Source organism: Ammospiza nelsoni, chromosome Z (genome assembly GCF_027579445.1).
Source record: "Ammospiza nelsoni isolate bAmmNel1 chromosome Z, bAmmNel1.pri, whole genome shotgun sequence".
Classification (NCBI taxonomy): Eukaryota; Metazoa; Chordata; class Aves; order Passeriformes; family Passerellidae; genus Ammospiza; species Ammospiza nelsoni.
In genome coordinates, this window is record NC_080669.1 from 73,669,569 (window position 1) to 73,683,574 (window position 14,006).

At 46.0% G+C, this 14,006-nt stretch overlaps 1 pseudogene; it reads right to left on the reverse strand.

Annotated features, from left to right (window-relative positions):
• Positions 1-971: 971 nt before the first annotated feature.
• Positions 972-14,006, reverse strand: part of LOC132087080 (E3 ubiquitin-protein ligase BRE1A-like) — a 59,901-nt pseudogene continuing 46,866 nt past the window's right edge.

Below are 14,006 nucleotides of genomic sequence, written 5' to 3' on the forward strand. Positions count from 1 at the left end.
TGACAAAATGACTGCAGAAATAATGCAGCATCCTGGCTCTCCTGGGGGCCTTATTCCTGTTGTGTCAGGAATAAGGCACTGGGGATACAGCCAGAGGGACAAAAGTTGCTCTAGCTGAGCATATTTTGAAAGGAGAGGAAGGAAGAAATTGTGTCTCTGCTATTGAAGTTTAAAGCTTGTGAGAAATGTTTTGAAGAACTGGATAAAGAAAGGGAGAACAGACAGACAGTACCTAAGGCAGGAGAACAAGAAAAATAAACCAAAAAATAGCTTTAGTAAGAATTTGTGCATAACACGGTTAATCTTTGTGGTAAAGCTGCAGCAAAGGGATTCTGAAAGCCCTTTTCTGAGAAGGACAATGACAGCAATGCCTCAGCCTAGGGGAAGGTGAGCACATCAACCAGGGCTCCTGAGTGGAATGCTATTTCTAAGGGTCTCCAAGATCTCTCCTTTCTCCTCTTCTGGACATTTAGATGTGTTTGTTTGGGGCTAGGGTTTCCTAGTGCACCGGCCCTTAGGGGTTCTTGCCCAGGCTCAGGAAGATCACAGGTACCTAAGGAGTTGCTCCACTGAGTCTACAGATTCATTTCCTTGGCCTCTGTTGGACCTGGTAATTGAGAAACTCTTCCTTTCCAGGAGCAGTGCCATTCCTTGATGGGATTTAATTAGCAGAGCTCTCAAATGAAGCTCTCACAGATCTCTGCTGCAGCTCAGCTTCCATCCCACCAAGGCAGCGGCACGTTCCCACCTTGGCAGTGTGAAAGGGAGGGATGGGAAATTTCCTCTCAGGCACAAAGAACACACAAAAAACGAGGGCAAGACCAAAGGGACAGGGCCAAAGGGACAGAAGCAAGATCAAGAGTGTGTTTCTTTCGAGACCCTGAAGGCCGCTGCCAGGAGATGCTACAGCCCAGGCAGCAGAAGCTGAGAGGGAGGGAGGGAGGCTCGGCAGCAGCAGGGGCTCAGAGGCCTCAGCCGATGTTGATCCTGTGGGAGTCGCTGGCCCCAAAAGCCGCGCTGCACTTGGGGCACTTGCGCTGCCGGGGGCCATAGCGTGGCCACACGCACTCCAAGCAGAAAACATGGAAGCACTTGTTGAGCACTGCATCCTTCTTGTGCATGCTGCAGCACGGGCACGTCAGGCAGGCCTGCAACACACACACACACACACACACACACACACACACACACACACACAGAGACACAGACAGACACACTCAGACAGGCAGACACACCGACACACACAGACAGACACACACAGACTCACACATAGACACAGACACACACACACACACATACAGACACATGCAGACACACACACACACAGACACACACAGAGACACACAGGCACACAGACACACACATGCACACACACACACAGACACACACACACGGACAGACACATAGACACACAGACACACTGACAGAGAGCTGTGAGGGGCGCTGCAGCCCAGCTGCTGTGCTCAGAGATGTCTCAACATGAAGGTCCTTCCAATCCTCAGAAGGACAATGTGGTTTCTCCAGTGCCAGAGTACAGATGAGAGATGTCAGATACTGGAAGCGTGTCTGCATATCTTCTGACTAAGGTAAAAAGGGAAGCTGAGGGACACAGGTACTCATCTTGCAATCCTTGTTTTCCTCCATCAGGATCTCATCACAGTTGGGAACCATGTCAGGCTTCTTTGTGGTCTCCAGCCTTCTGCGCAACCCAGAAATATCTTCCAGCACAAAAACAGGAGACCAAGAGAAGGAGCAGTAAATTCTCTATCAGCTTCTTCAGGGACAAAAGAGGATATGCATCTGGCTAAGTCATACCACCCATAGTTTCATCCTCTATAATCCAAGAGGCAACATGTTTCTCTGATGCTACAAGTATTGTCAGTTATCAGGGGACAAAATCTGAAAGAGCCAAGACCTCCTGAAGCCAAAATCAAAGTGAAACTGGACACCAAGAGCAGTTCAGCTGAAACCCTCGGCAAGCTCAATGTACAAGAAGGACACCAAGGCAAACCGATCTTGAAGGAGTGTGCATAGGATATGTACCTCAGCCCTTTTGAAGTTGAACATCTCTTTCTCTCTAGTTACTCTGTTTTCCTCAATCTCTTCCTGAAAATCATGTAACTTCTTCTGAGCCAGTTCTAGCTGGGCCTTCAGATCATCTGCAAGCTGGGCTGCATCCATGGCCTGAGAAAGAAAACCAGTATATAAGGACCAAACATAGAAGAATAGCTCTAGTGGCTTCTAGTCCCTTGTTATTACCTTATTATCAACAAGTTTTAATCATTTAGCTTCAAGATTCCTTTGGGCAGAGCCAAACCTTGGCATGCTGCAAAGCACATCACTTAGAAAAACACTAGTGATCATCCAAATCTCTTCTCAAGGTATTTTCAGCCTTCCAGCTTCAACATCTTCTCTAATAAATTGTTCAGAGGCAGTTCTATAGCTGAACTAGACAGAACTGCAAGATACCTATTTCTAACAATCTTCTCTCTTCACCAGCTCTCTTCTGACTTTATAACCAAATGCCCTAATAACACTAATTGTCATATTAAGCACAGGTGACTCTGCTGAATTCTCCCTAGCTCCTCCTCACAGTGATATTCTAGCTTTTCTTTTTGCCTGTTTTAATGTAATTTCTGCATTTCTACTAAACTTTAACAACAAAGGCAGCACAAGACTTGGTCTTATTTTACTGGTAACACACCTACTTTACTATCTTAGGAATTTGTTAAAAGTGTTCATACTCCCCACCTATATCTCCTTTTGCTTACCCCATCTTTGCTATAAAAGCTTTCACCCCAGTTCATTAGGCTGCTGTCTTTTTCTTTACCAGAAAAACATATAACCTGCTTCTCCTTACCAAAACAAAACATCAGTCTCCAGTGCTTTAATCATAATTTTCTCCAGGACTCCTCAGCCTTCTGATACACTCATCCAAAACCAGGGAATACCAGGTTCTGTAATGCCAGTGAGAGCTCAGAGCCTTCCCTGCCTCCCCAAGCTCCCCCTCACAGCCCAAGAGGAAAGGAAGACGTTGCTCACCTTGTGTTTGTTCATTTCTGGGGCCTGTGTTTGCAGCCCCAGCTCCCTGTCTCCTGTTCCAATCCTGCTCTGCAGTAAGTGTTCCCTCTCCTCCAGCTTCTGATCCACCTGCCGCTGGGCATCCATCTTGGAAAGGGACACGGAGGGAACAGAAGGAATGAATGAATGCATGCTCTGTAGGTCTTCAGAGCTGTCATTCAAGCTGCAGCTAAAACTATCCCTGCTTCCCCATCACCAGGGAGCACATCTTCGGCTTGCCTTTTTCTCCCTGAACAGCTGTGCTTGTATCCAGAGAGCTGTACCCAGCTCTCTCTGGTCAACACTTTAAAAGTTAGCAGTCAAATATTTGCAACAAAGTCTTAAATTTTGGGCAGTGGCTTAAAGACTTGCTGTAAGGCAGTGAACAGTTCCACTTCTTTTGGCAACGTCTAGCAGTGCCTCACCACCCTCTGAGTGAAGAATTTCTTTCTAACATCTAATATAAGCCTGCCCTCTTTCAGTTTAAAACCCCTGCCTCTTGTCCTGTAATTGTATGCTCACATAAAAAGTTCCTCTCCCTCATTTTCCTAAGCCCCCTTCAGGTACTGGAAGGCTGGAATGAAGTCCCCCCTGAGTCTTCTCCAAGCTGAACAGGCCCAGCTCTCTCCGCCTGTTCTTGTAGCAGAGGGGCTCATTTCTTCTCACCATCTTTACAGCCTCCTCTGGAGGAGGAGGAGCCCTCCAGAGGTCCATGTGTCTTTCCTGTGCTGAGGACCCCAGAAGAGCTGGATGAAACACTGCAGCTGGGCTCTCACAAGGGCAGAGCAGAGGGGCAGAATCCCCTCCCTCAGCCTGCTGCCCACGCTGCTTTGGATGCAGCCCAGGATGCAGTTGGCTTTCTGGGCTCCCAGCATGCGCCGCTGGGTCAGGTCCAGTCTCTCATCCAGCAGAATCCAAGAGTCCTTCTCTGCTCTGGTGCTCTCAGTGATTTCCTCTCCCAGCCTGTGCCCATGTCTGAGATAGTTCAGACTGAACCATCGTTTCCTGTAAGAGCCAAAATGAGAGATGCAGGACTCCAAGCAGCTCTCCAAAATGCAGTTTATTCCATCCAAGATGTTACAGCAGTCCAGGTGACACGGGTGACAGAGCCTGTGCCTACAGCTGTCAGCTCCAGCTGTAGGCAGGCCTGGAGACCCTTTGGTTTTGGTTACAATGCATTATATACTTTTCTTTGCTGAGCATCTTAATACAATAGAACCAATTTATACCTTAACTATTATCTATAGTCTATCATAACTACTATAATTACCATATTTATGTTACTAGTCTCCAGTCACTAAAAGTTAGTATGTCACAGTTTAAGCTAGAAGTTGTTTTCCAGTTTTCTTGCAGTGGAAATTCTGAGACCATTTTTCTACTTGTAACTTTGCTGACTTGTTTGCCTGTGCTATCTTTCTTCTTGGTAAAAACACCTTCTTGTTTGAGGTGGGTTTATCCTTTGCTCTAAGTCATAAAAACCTCTTCTAATTAACATACCCTTTGCCTCCTTGGTTATCCAGTAAGACTGGCTTAGCAATTCTTTTCTTCTGTGGGAAAAGGGCTGGTGTTGATTTTCAGGGGCCTGTGACCTGAAGTGGCTGCTGCCTCCAGAAATTCCACACTGTGCAGGATGCCTCCCAGGCCCATGCTGGCACCAGTGCCAACTTGGGCTGCTTTGACAGCAATAAGAAATGAATACTAATAGATGAAATTTGGGAAAAAAACCAGCACTTTATTAACAAGCAGAATGCCTGAAAAGCAAGAAAAAAGGCCAGTAGCTTCTAGATATCAAACTGTCAGACCTCACCGTCCCCCCACTGGAACAAAGACCCAAAATTCCAGAGAAAAATCCCCTCAGGACATGCGTTACAAGATGGCACTGGGTTCTCCTTCAGGAAGAGCAGGAGCTATCATGGAGTAGTTCCAGCAGCAGATGAAAGTTCAGTGGCTTGTCCAGCATTGACCTTCTCCCAGTGCAGAGCTCCGTGGAGTGGGCACGGCAGGTGAAGCAGCTGGGCTGGAGCCCCTCAGTGTCTTTTCTCCCCGGTGTGGCTCAGCTCACAGACTCTCGGGCTGGGAGCAGGGCTGCTCCGCTTCTGCCAGCACCATATCCCTGGGCTTGGACAAACAGATTTCTGCCAGGAGAGCCCTGCAGACTGACACACATATCTTTCATAAAGGCCACAAAAACAACTACAAACTCTCTGCCTACAGCAGCTTTCAGAAAGGGCTGCAGAATTCCAGGACAGCTTAAAGTGGGAGGCAGAAGGCTTTTGTCTTGATCCTGCCTGCAGAATTCTTGATGATCTGATGCAACTTTATTCAGATGTAACATGAGAGCTGAGTTTCTATATTGGAATATTTCATGATGAGTGACAAGCCTTGGGAGGACAAGGTACAGGACTGACGTGTGAAACCAAGAGCCTGTCCTCCAAAACGACCTGCTTAACTGTCCATTTTATTACTCTCATATTTATTCCACATTAATAAGCAAAACCAAGCTTTCCTTGGAGGTAAAACAGGCATGGGATACACTACAGTCCCTCGCAGGGTCACCAGGGCTGGCAGTGACAAAGCAGGCAGTCTGCTTCATTGTGAACCACTACAGAGCTACATCCCACTGTGTTTTTAAGTAGCATGGTATTATTAAGACCTTCTTTTCTGCATGAGATACAGAATGGAGGTCCCAAATTATTTTCATGCAAGCATGCAGTAAAGAACTTATCCTGCTCTCCTAATGAAGCTTTGGCTTGGGCAATTACACTCTTCCCATTCATCTTTTGATGCAGACACTCCAGGTTTTCCCCCACACCCCTGCAAGGCTGGCAGTGTCTGTTTTCCATTTACTCTTCTTCCCTAGAGCCAGTACAGTGGCTGCTTTGAAACTAAAAGCTCTGAGATCTGGATATCATGAAGGAGCATGAAATGCTAATTAAGTGCTCACATTGGTAATCCCCAGCTCTGCCCTTCGCAGAGCTCTGAAGCAGCGGCAGGAGGACCATGCATCATGCATCATTGCTGTTTATGGATGTTCATATTTCTTGGTGTGCAAGAGCAGTAGCTTTGAGGAGGGCCAAAAATGTCCCTCTTCAACCACTGGCTGTGCAAGGAGATGTGAAGTTTCACAGCCATTTTTAGGATATTTTAGAAAGATCTAAGAGACTGTTGTGGCATGGAGCAGGCCCCCAATCTTGTCTCCAAAGAAATCCCCAAAGGACACATTCACTCTGCTGCTGATGGCAACCCCATAAGCTCATGGAGCAGTTTTCCCTGCAACATGCCACCCTGCCTGGGCTTTACTAGGCCAGGACTAGACCCATAGCTAAGCAAACACATGCAGGCACGTGGCACATAGAGTTTTTCCTGCAGAAAACCCAATTAACCCATTCACATGCAGTTCCTTCTGTAACATCTGAAGCTGGCAGCCATGAGGATTTTGCTGTTAAAAGGTTACAGAATGCTCTGGGCCCAGAAGTGGTTTTCCTAAGGCAAAGCAAATTGAAATGTGAAGTATAAAAGCTTCAAATTACTATGAAAGGAAACTGTAGAATAATTTCTGGAAAGGCAGCATTGTCAATGATCATGCAGCCCACCAATAGCTGGAGTGAAATACAGAATTGCTTGTTCCAGCTATGCAGGAATTCATTACCCTGGCAAGCACTGGTCCATGGGAACAAATGATCCCCTAGCTCTGGGCTGAATGGCACCCAGTGGAGTGTAAATAGATTGGAGGAACCCTTGTCACTCATTATTGGCCTCACAGTCCACTCATCCCTCAGCAAGCAAGTTGCAAACAACACAGTTAGACTGCTGTCCTGGGTAAATATACATACTGGTGACTTTTCCAAAGCTGTGCATCATTTTCCAGTGAAATACACAACTTCATCTTACCTATGAAATTGTGATTGAAGACACCTGTGAGCCAGATCTGTGTGAGATGGAAAAGGAGCAAAGCTTTGCCATTTGGGCACACTCCTCTTGGTTTCTTTGCTCAGGCCTTTGGTGAGCACAGAATAAATCTACAAGGAAAACTTTTGACTGGACAGGATCTTTTGGGTCCATTGTCCCCCAAACATGTGAACAGGTGGTCCCATTGTAATGCCAAGTAACAAAGAGCAGCACAAATGACACAAAGAAGCCATGGTGGAAGAGGAAGCAGAGCGGCCCAATGAGGAAAGCATGTGGTGAGACACTGTCACATCGAGTGAGCTGCACTCCCATAACCTCTAGGCTAGCAGGTCCTGGTCTCACATTCTCCTTTTGGTTCATTTCAATTTTATTTATTTATCGAAAAGCAGGGCACCCCCAACCAGAGAATGATTGGCATAGACTCCATTGATTCAGAAGGCTAAACAATTGCTTTATTAAAAGTACATGATATTCTATTATACTATACTATATTAAAGAACACTATACTACAAATAATACTAAAGAAAAACCTGTGACTGTCTGGAGACAGCCAGGATACAGCATTGACCCAATAGGCCAATTAATATGAACCACCGTCACCGGAATCCAATTAGAAACTCAATTCAAGTAAACAATCTTTCTAACACATTCCACATGTGCAAAAACAACAGGAGCAGCAAGCAGAGATAAAAAATGTTTCCTCTTCTTCTCTCTGTGCTTCTCCAGCAAAAATCCTCTGAGAGAGAATTCTCTCTCTCTCTCTGTTTAGAGAATGTGAATGCCACATTTATTTAACTTTTTTAAATCATCAAAGAAAAATACAATTAAAAATAAGTAATCAAAATTTCAAGATACAATGAAAACACAGTTATTCAAAACTACAATTCTAAAAATCTGAACATAGGTACACCTGTAATTGTAAAGCCTAACATATAAATTCTAATCTTCAGTCTTCACACAGGCGGCAGCTTCTTCCTGTGCTTGGAGGAATGACAGCTCTTCCGACAGGATGCAAGGACTTCCTGGTGAAGAGACAACAGGAAGCGTGCAGAGAAGACTTCTTGGTAAAGAGTGTAGCCAGTCAGGCCTGCAAAGTGGAAACACAAAGTGTAACAGAGGCTGCAATGTAAACCTAAAGCAGCTAAAGGTACATGTTTCATGGGATACATATCCTGGAAATTTATAAATAGTTGCGCAGGGAAACATGCCCCTGATGGCAGAAACTTGAAGCAGGCCAGGGCAAAACCCTGCCCCACTTCCCAAAAGATACCACAAGAACAGCTTGGTCTCTGGGCTGCCCTGGGACAGCAGGGAGCCCAGAGCCCTGTGCTCTCCAGGAATGCCTCAGATGCACATGCACCCTCCTGCTCCTCTCCCTTCCCCACAGCTCAGCAGCCCTACAGCTCTAGGGGCACTGGCAGCAGCACAGCTCCTTGCAGGGGACACATGCAGGGCACAACTGTTCCTTGGCAATGTGCACACCTCTCTGGGCTGCCACAAGACCCTTCTTCCCAGCAGAGAGCCGCCAGGCTCCCACCTCACCTCTGTGTGAGGCTGATCCATGCTTGGTCTTCAACTTGTCCTCAGTCTGGAGTTGCTTCAGGCCCCCCATGCCATGACTAGGAAGGGTGATGGGCAAAGCGGGGGCAGATGCACGCCCTTCCTTAGTGTTTTATCATTTTCAGCACAGCTAAAATGTCACATCCGGTGGTGTCCAACTCAGCACTTGGTCAGCTTTCTGGAGAACATCAAACCTTCACCAGCCCAAAAGGCTGGAGAGGTTTTGCTGCACCTGTGGAGGCTTGCTGTCAGCACACTTGATCAGCTGGGTGCTCATCACCTTGCAGAGGGCACAGGCCAGCTTGGTGACCACAGCGCAGACGTTGGCGCTTCACACAGGCAGCACCTTGTTCTCCAGGCAGGACCAGAGCACGGGCAGGGCGTAGCGCTGCACCATTTCAGGGCTCCTGGCATGAACCCATTCCACAAGCACTGCCGGGACAGACACACAGCTCCCTACCCACCAGCCTCGATGCAAACAAGGATCTACCTCTGCTTTTGCTTCTCGGGAGCCTCTCTGGCCAAGATCAGTGAAACAGCACTCAGAGCCCCATTACCCAGAAATGGGCATTGCAGCTGATCATCCTTGAAACAGAACCACCAACCCCTCAGGACTAATTTCTCCAACCAGAGCCTGTGGCAGATTTTGTACCTTTACTAAATCATTTCACAATCTGTTTCGGCGTGAACAACGACTGAAATGTCAAACTTCCTTTTTTTCCATTAAGTTGTCTAAACCCACACAGAAGATTTGGAAATGCGCCCTAGAGAGGCAATTGAGAGATTTCTAATAAATTCTAATAAATTATTCCATTTTTGTAACTTTGATGACAAGAGGCAAAAGTCTTATCTGGCTTTTGCTCTGTGGCACACAGCAAAGGGCAGTATTAGAATACACTTCAAAACTCCAGCCCACCAGAGATGGCTGCTGCTTGACAGCTGGATGAGAAAGATCAGTGACTAGCTGGTGTCTTTAGCAGAATGCTTTTGTGACTTCCAGCAAAGAGCTGTGGCAAACCTCAGGGTGTCTTAAAGAATTACTCAGACCCCATTGCCCTGGCATTTGAGCATCTCCACATTTTTATGGCATTTCCCCTCTCAATGTTAATAGCATTTTCCCTTATCATGTCCACTGAAATAGGGGCAATAGAGAGAGAAAAATAATACACAGGGGACTGAAATTTAACCAAAACACAAGTGTTCCCTAACATCATTGTCTCTGAAATCTGCTCTCTGCTCATTTTCTGAACTATATCAAACACAGACAAAAATTGACTACCAACAGGTTTCTTGCATGGCAGATTTGGCTGAGAGACCAAAAGCTGAAATATGCTCTGGAGACCGTTCTTATTTTCTGATCAGGCAAAATGTTATGCAGTAGCCATTTATTATTCTGTGGTGGAAGAGACTTCATTTTCTCTATGATGTTAATCCACCAGCACCTTAATGTAACAATTCAACACTGAAACATCTCCTGAAAGTACCCCAAACCAATTCTGCTAAGCAGAAAAAGGGTTATGGTACCCATTTTATATTGGGAGTTCATTTGAATTTAAATGTCATTTAAGAAATTGGTGACTACGGAACATGAGGAAGGAACAGCTGTCTGTTCCTACTAAATCTCAGAGAGAACATCTGCTCTTTCTAAAGCAGTCCTAATTTATGCTTAATTCCTTTCTTTGAAAAAGAGATCAAAATAACTGCAAAACTAAATTCCCTATTGCTGGAGATCTACTTTACTCAAATGTTCTTTAAAGGGCCTTTGACATCCTAATCATTGAACATGCCCTTTTGAGATTCCCAGTGAAGACACCAAGTGTATTACACCTTGCATTTAAAGATGTTGGCATAATTAGCAGTGGATTTAGCCCCAGTTCATGCAAGGCTATCAGTTATCTTCTCTACTATCTATTGAGATTATAATTTTTCCATTCCTTGGCTACTGCTGACATAGCAAGCTCCTCTGAGGAATCAATTATCAGCTGCATTTGTAGCACTTTGGACAGTGCAGACACAGGAAGACACAGTTTGCACACCCTGAACTGCTCAGTCCAGTGCCACTTGGACAGCACAGGCAGGGAGCCCCAGCACTCTGCTTCTGCCCCCGTGCCCCCAAAGCCTGCCTTGCACTAAATCTGTGCCTCTATGACCTGTGTTGAGTTTTGACCTGAGCTGTGACCCCCTGGCTCTGCCAGCTCTTCAGCTTCAAAACTTTGCAGGAGAAAAACAAGGATTCTGTGAGAACAAAACAAACCAATTCCCTGAAACAGCTTTTGCCACCATTTTCCCTTAAGGACCACAGACATCCTCAGGCTTCCAAGAGAGGAGCCAGCTGGGGTATTTTTAGCCCCTCCCTCTCCTGCAGGTGGGTTCTGAGATGCCCCAGTGAGAGCTCAGCCCTGAGGCTGAGCGCTGCCCCCATCTCAGATGCTGCCCAGCTCTGCAGCAACCAGGGAAAACCTGCCAAACCCACCTGCCTTGGCTATTGGGCAGCAGGGACAAGCTCAGCCCCTCCTGATTAGGAGGAGCTAGTCTGCTGCCTGTTCACAGGCATTCCCTGTCAATACTCCCTCAGAGACCTCTTGCCTTAGAAGGGGAGGCCATACCTGTGATATGCTCTGTGACATCCAGCAGGGCTTGGCCACTCAGTTTGCTCCATTGGTGGCTGAGCTCTTTCATCAGTGACACTTCATCTACAAGTGAAACACACGTTTCTGCTCACTTGTGTGAGGTCATAGCAGAAAGGAGAGTGAGGAGGAGGAAAAGAGGAGGAGCAACCCCATTTTATACAATAAAATAAACTTCTGCTTATTTTTGAATCCTTTTTGTCTTTCCTTCCAGCCTACTTGGCAGAGTTTTAAATTCCAAAAGAAAAGCTCTCCTTTCACATTTGTAAATCCAAAGTTGTCTGCTGTACCAGGAGCTATGTTAAAATATTTCACATCAGGGACCTCAACAGTTCAATCACATGGAAGCACTGAAAAGGTTTTGCATCCCAGAGCAAAAAGGAAGAAACCCATATTGGGACACAGAAAGGCACTGAGTCAGGCAGTTTGTGAGTTCACAGAGCAGCTGAGGTAGAGAAAGTGGAAACTCCCCTTGAAGACCTGCCTCTTCAACACTCCATTTTTCAGGTGTATTCCCCCAGTGTGGCATTTTCAGAGCTGACATAAATCTGTGTGGCAAAGGAATTTACAGCAGCCCTTGCCTATGCAGGTATTTGCTGTTGCCATCTTGCCCCATGCAAAACAACATCTGGAACAAGGCATCATTGACAGCTGGATTGAGACCTGTTTGTTCTAAAGAAATTAACTTGGTGAATCACCAGTTCCTCTTTGGAAAAAGAAGACAAAGAAGAAAAGTGGGAAATAGGCAGCTAATGCCTCTAATGTAGAGCCTTCCAGGTGGCTACTCTGCAGAAGCTCTGATGGGCCTGTGTCCCTTCATACCAGCAGGAAAGCTGTTCATTTGGGAAGTCAGATGGGGCCCAAGCAAACTCCAAAACCCCTTTGTCTCTGAACTGTAGCAAAGTTCTAGTCCACGACTTGCTCTTCAGACCAGCAGCACAGAGCCAAGGGAGCCTGGGACTGTTGGGAAATGCTGCTGCACATTCCAGCCTGTTGGGGACTGGTACATAAGGACTGCACCAGCACAGCTTCTGGTGGGTGTCAGCTGGAGCGTTCCACAGACAACAGCTCCCAAGGCACTCAGCGCTCTCTTGTGTGGGACAGACAGAGACACAGTTGAGAAGAGTCCATGTCAGGGCTTAGCCTTACCTAAATGAGTAACAGATTTGTCCAGTGCCTTCACAGCTGCAGCATGAACCCCGGAATCCTTTGCGTTCAGGTTCCTTGTTATCCCTTCCACCAAACAGTTCATCACCGGGTTCAGGGCACCTTCCAGGAGTCCTATGATTTCTGCCAGCACGTCCAGTGCTTTCTCCTTCACTCTCTTGTGGGTGTCATTTATTCTCAGGACAAAATAATCAAAAATCTGTGAAGAGAACAAACAACATGAAAGCTGGATTAAAATGACCTCGTTTGAAGAGAGGATGTAGAAATGAGCACTTGGCAATATAGAAGATGAAAGTGATCCTTTCTGTCAGGTCAGCCCTTGCTTGCACAATTTCACTGTTTTCCTGTGGGCCACTCACTGGAATGGTTGCTCAATCTGATGCTGCTGGAAAGATTTTCTCCCATTTTTAAGAGGTTTGGTTGGGGACAGAAAAGTTCCTATGATATTTCTCTCCATCTATAAATCATTAAATCAATTCCATTTATTACTGTAAAAGTCTACCTTTGCTTTACAAGTATGGAAGCAGATATTTACCGTGCCCATTCTTCTATATAATTGCCTCAAGTACTGAGGGCAGTTATGATTTTATCAAAACTATGGCTGGAGGAAATTTAAGCTTTATTTTGTTTGTCTCAGAACCTGTGTCTAGAGAAGGACAGGCCTCTGATCAACTCTTCCAGGATCCAGACCATTTCTCTAACAGGTGGATTTCTGAAATGTAATGTGCTGTACAGCTCTCATTAGAGCAGGTTCAGTCCCTTGACAGCCACATTATCAGGCACCATTTTCTGGAAAGGGATAAAAAACAGCTACTGGGAAGAGAAAGGATAGATCTGTCCTTAGCTGTTTTCCTCCTTTTCCAAAGAAAAATAGCATCCCCCCCAAGAAGAGTGAGCACCATCTTTACCAAGAGGAATAGGGATGAGGTTGGAAATGAGTAGCCAGAGTTTTGCCTGAGCAAGACAAGATGGAGTTTACAGAAGTACCCTTTTAAAAACATTTCGTTTAAACCAACCCAGCCTGAAACTTCTCTTCCCCATGAAAAACTATTTTTTGTGTAGAGAATAATTGCCAGGCTTTCAATGGCTGGATTCCCTTCACTTCACCCAACTAGCAGTAGGAGACAGCAGCAGTTACATCAGCAGAAAATTCTGCCATCATCTGATAAATGGCAGCAATAGGCACCTGTCAGACAAATACAGCTGGACTGAAATAACTTGTCCTGAAGCCTGGACCTGAATTAAATTTTTTCTGGGTAAGAGGGACTAGCCAGTCCCAAAAAGCCAGGATGTAGTGCCAAGACACACTGAATTAACTTTCTTCTGCAGGCTTGGGAAAGGAGCAAAAGGAAAGGAAAAATGAAGATACCCTACATACTTGGACAATGTTAGTGGAGATCAGCTGGGGGCTGGATTTGCACAGGTCTAGGAGAAGTGCCACTCCTTCCATCCGTGTCTGAAACCCCTTGGCTTCCAGGAGGTGGTAAAGCTTCTGGAGTGACTCCCTTCCTTCCACAGCTGCAGGTAATGTGATCTGGGCTTTTGCACAGTGGAGGAGGTGTCCACCAGGGGCAGACTTCACCCTGGAAAACAAAACCAAATTAGGAGCTGTTGCCCATAATACCTTCAGTTAATTGTGAGCCAAACATCCTGACAAGCTTTCCTAATGACTTCAAGCTAGAA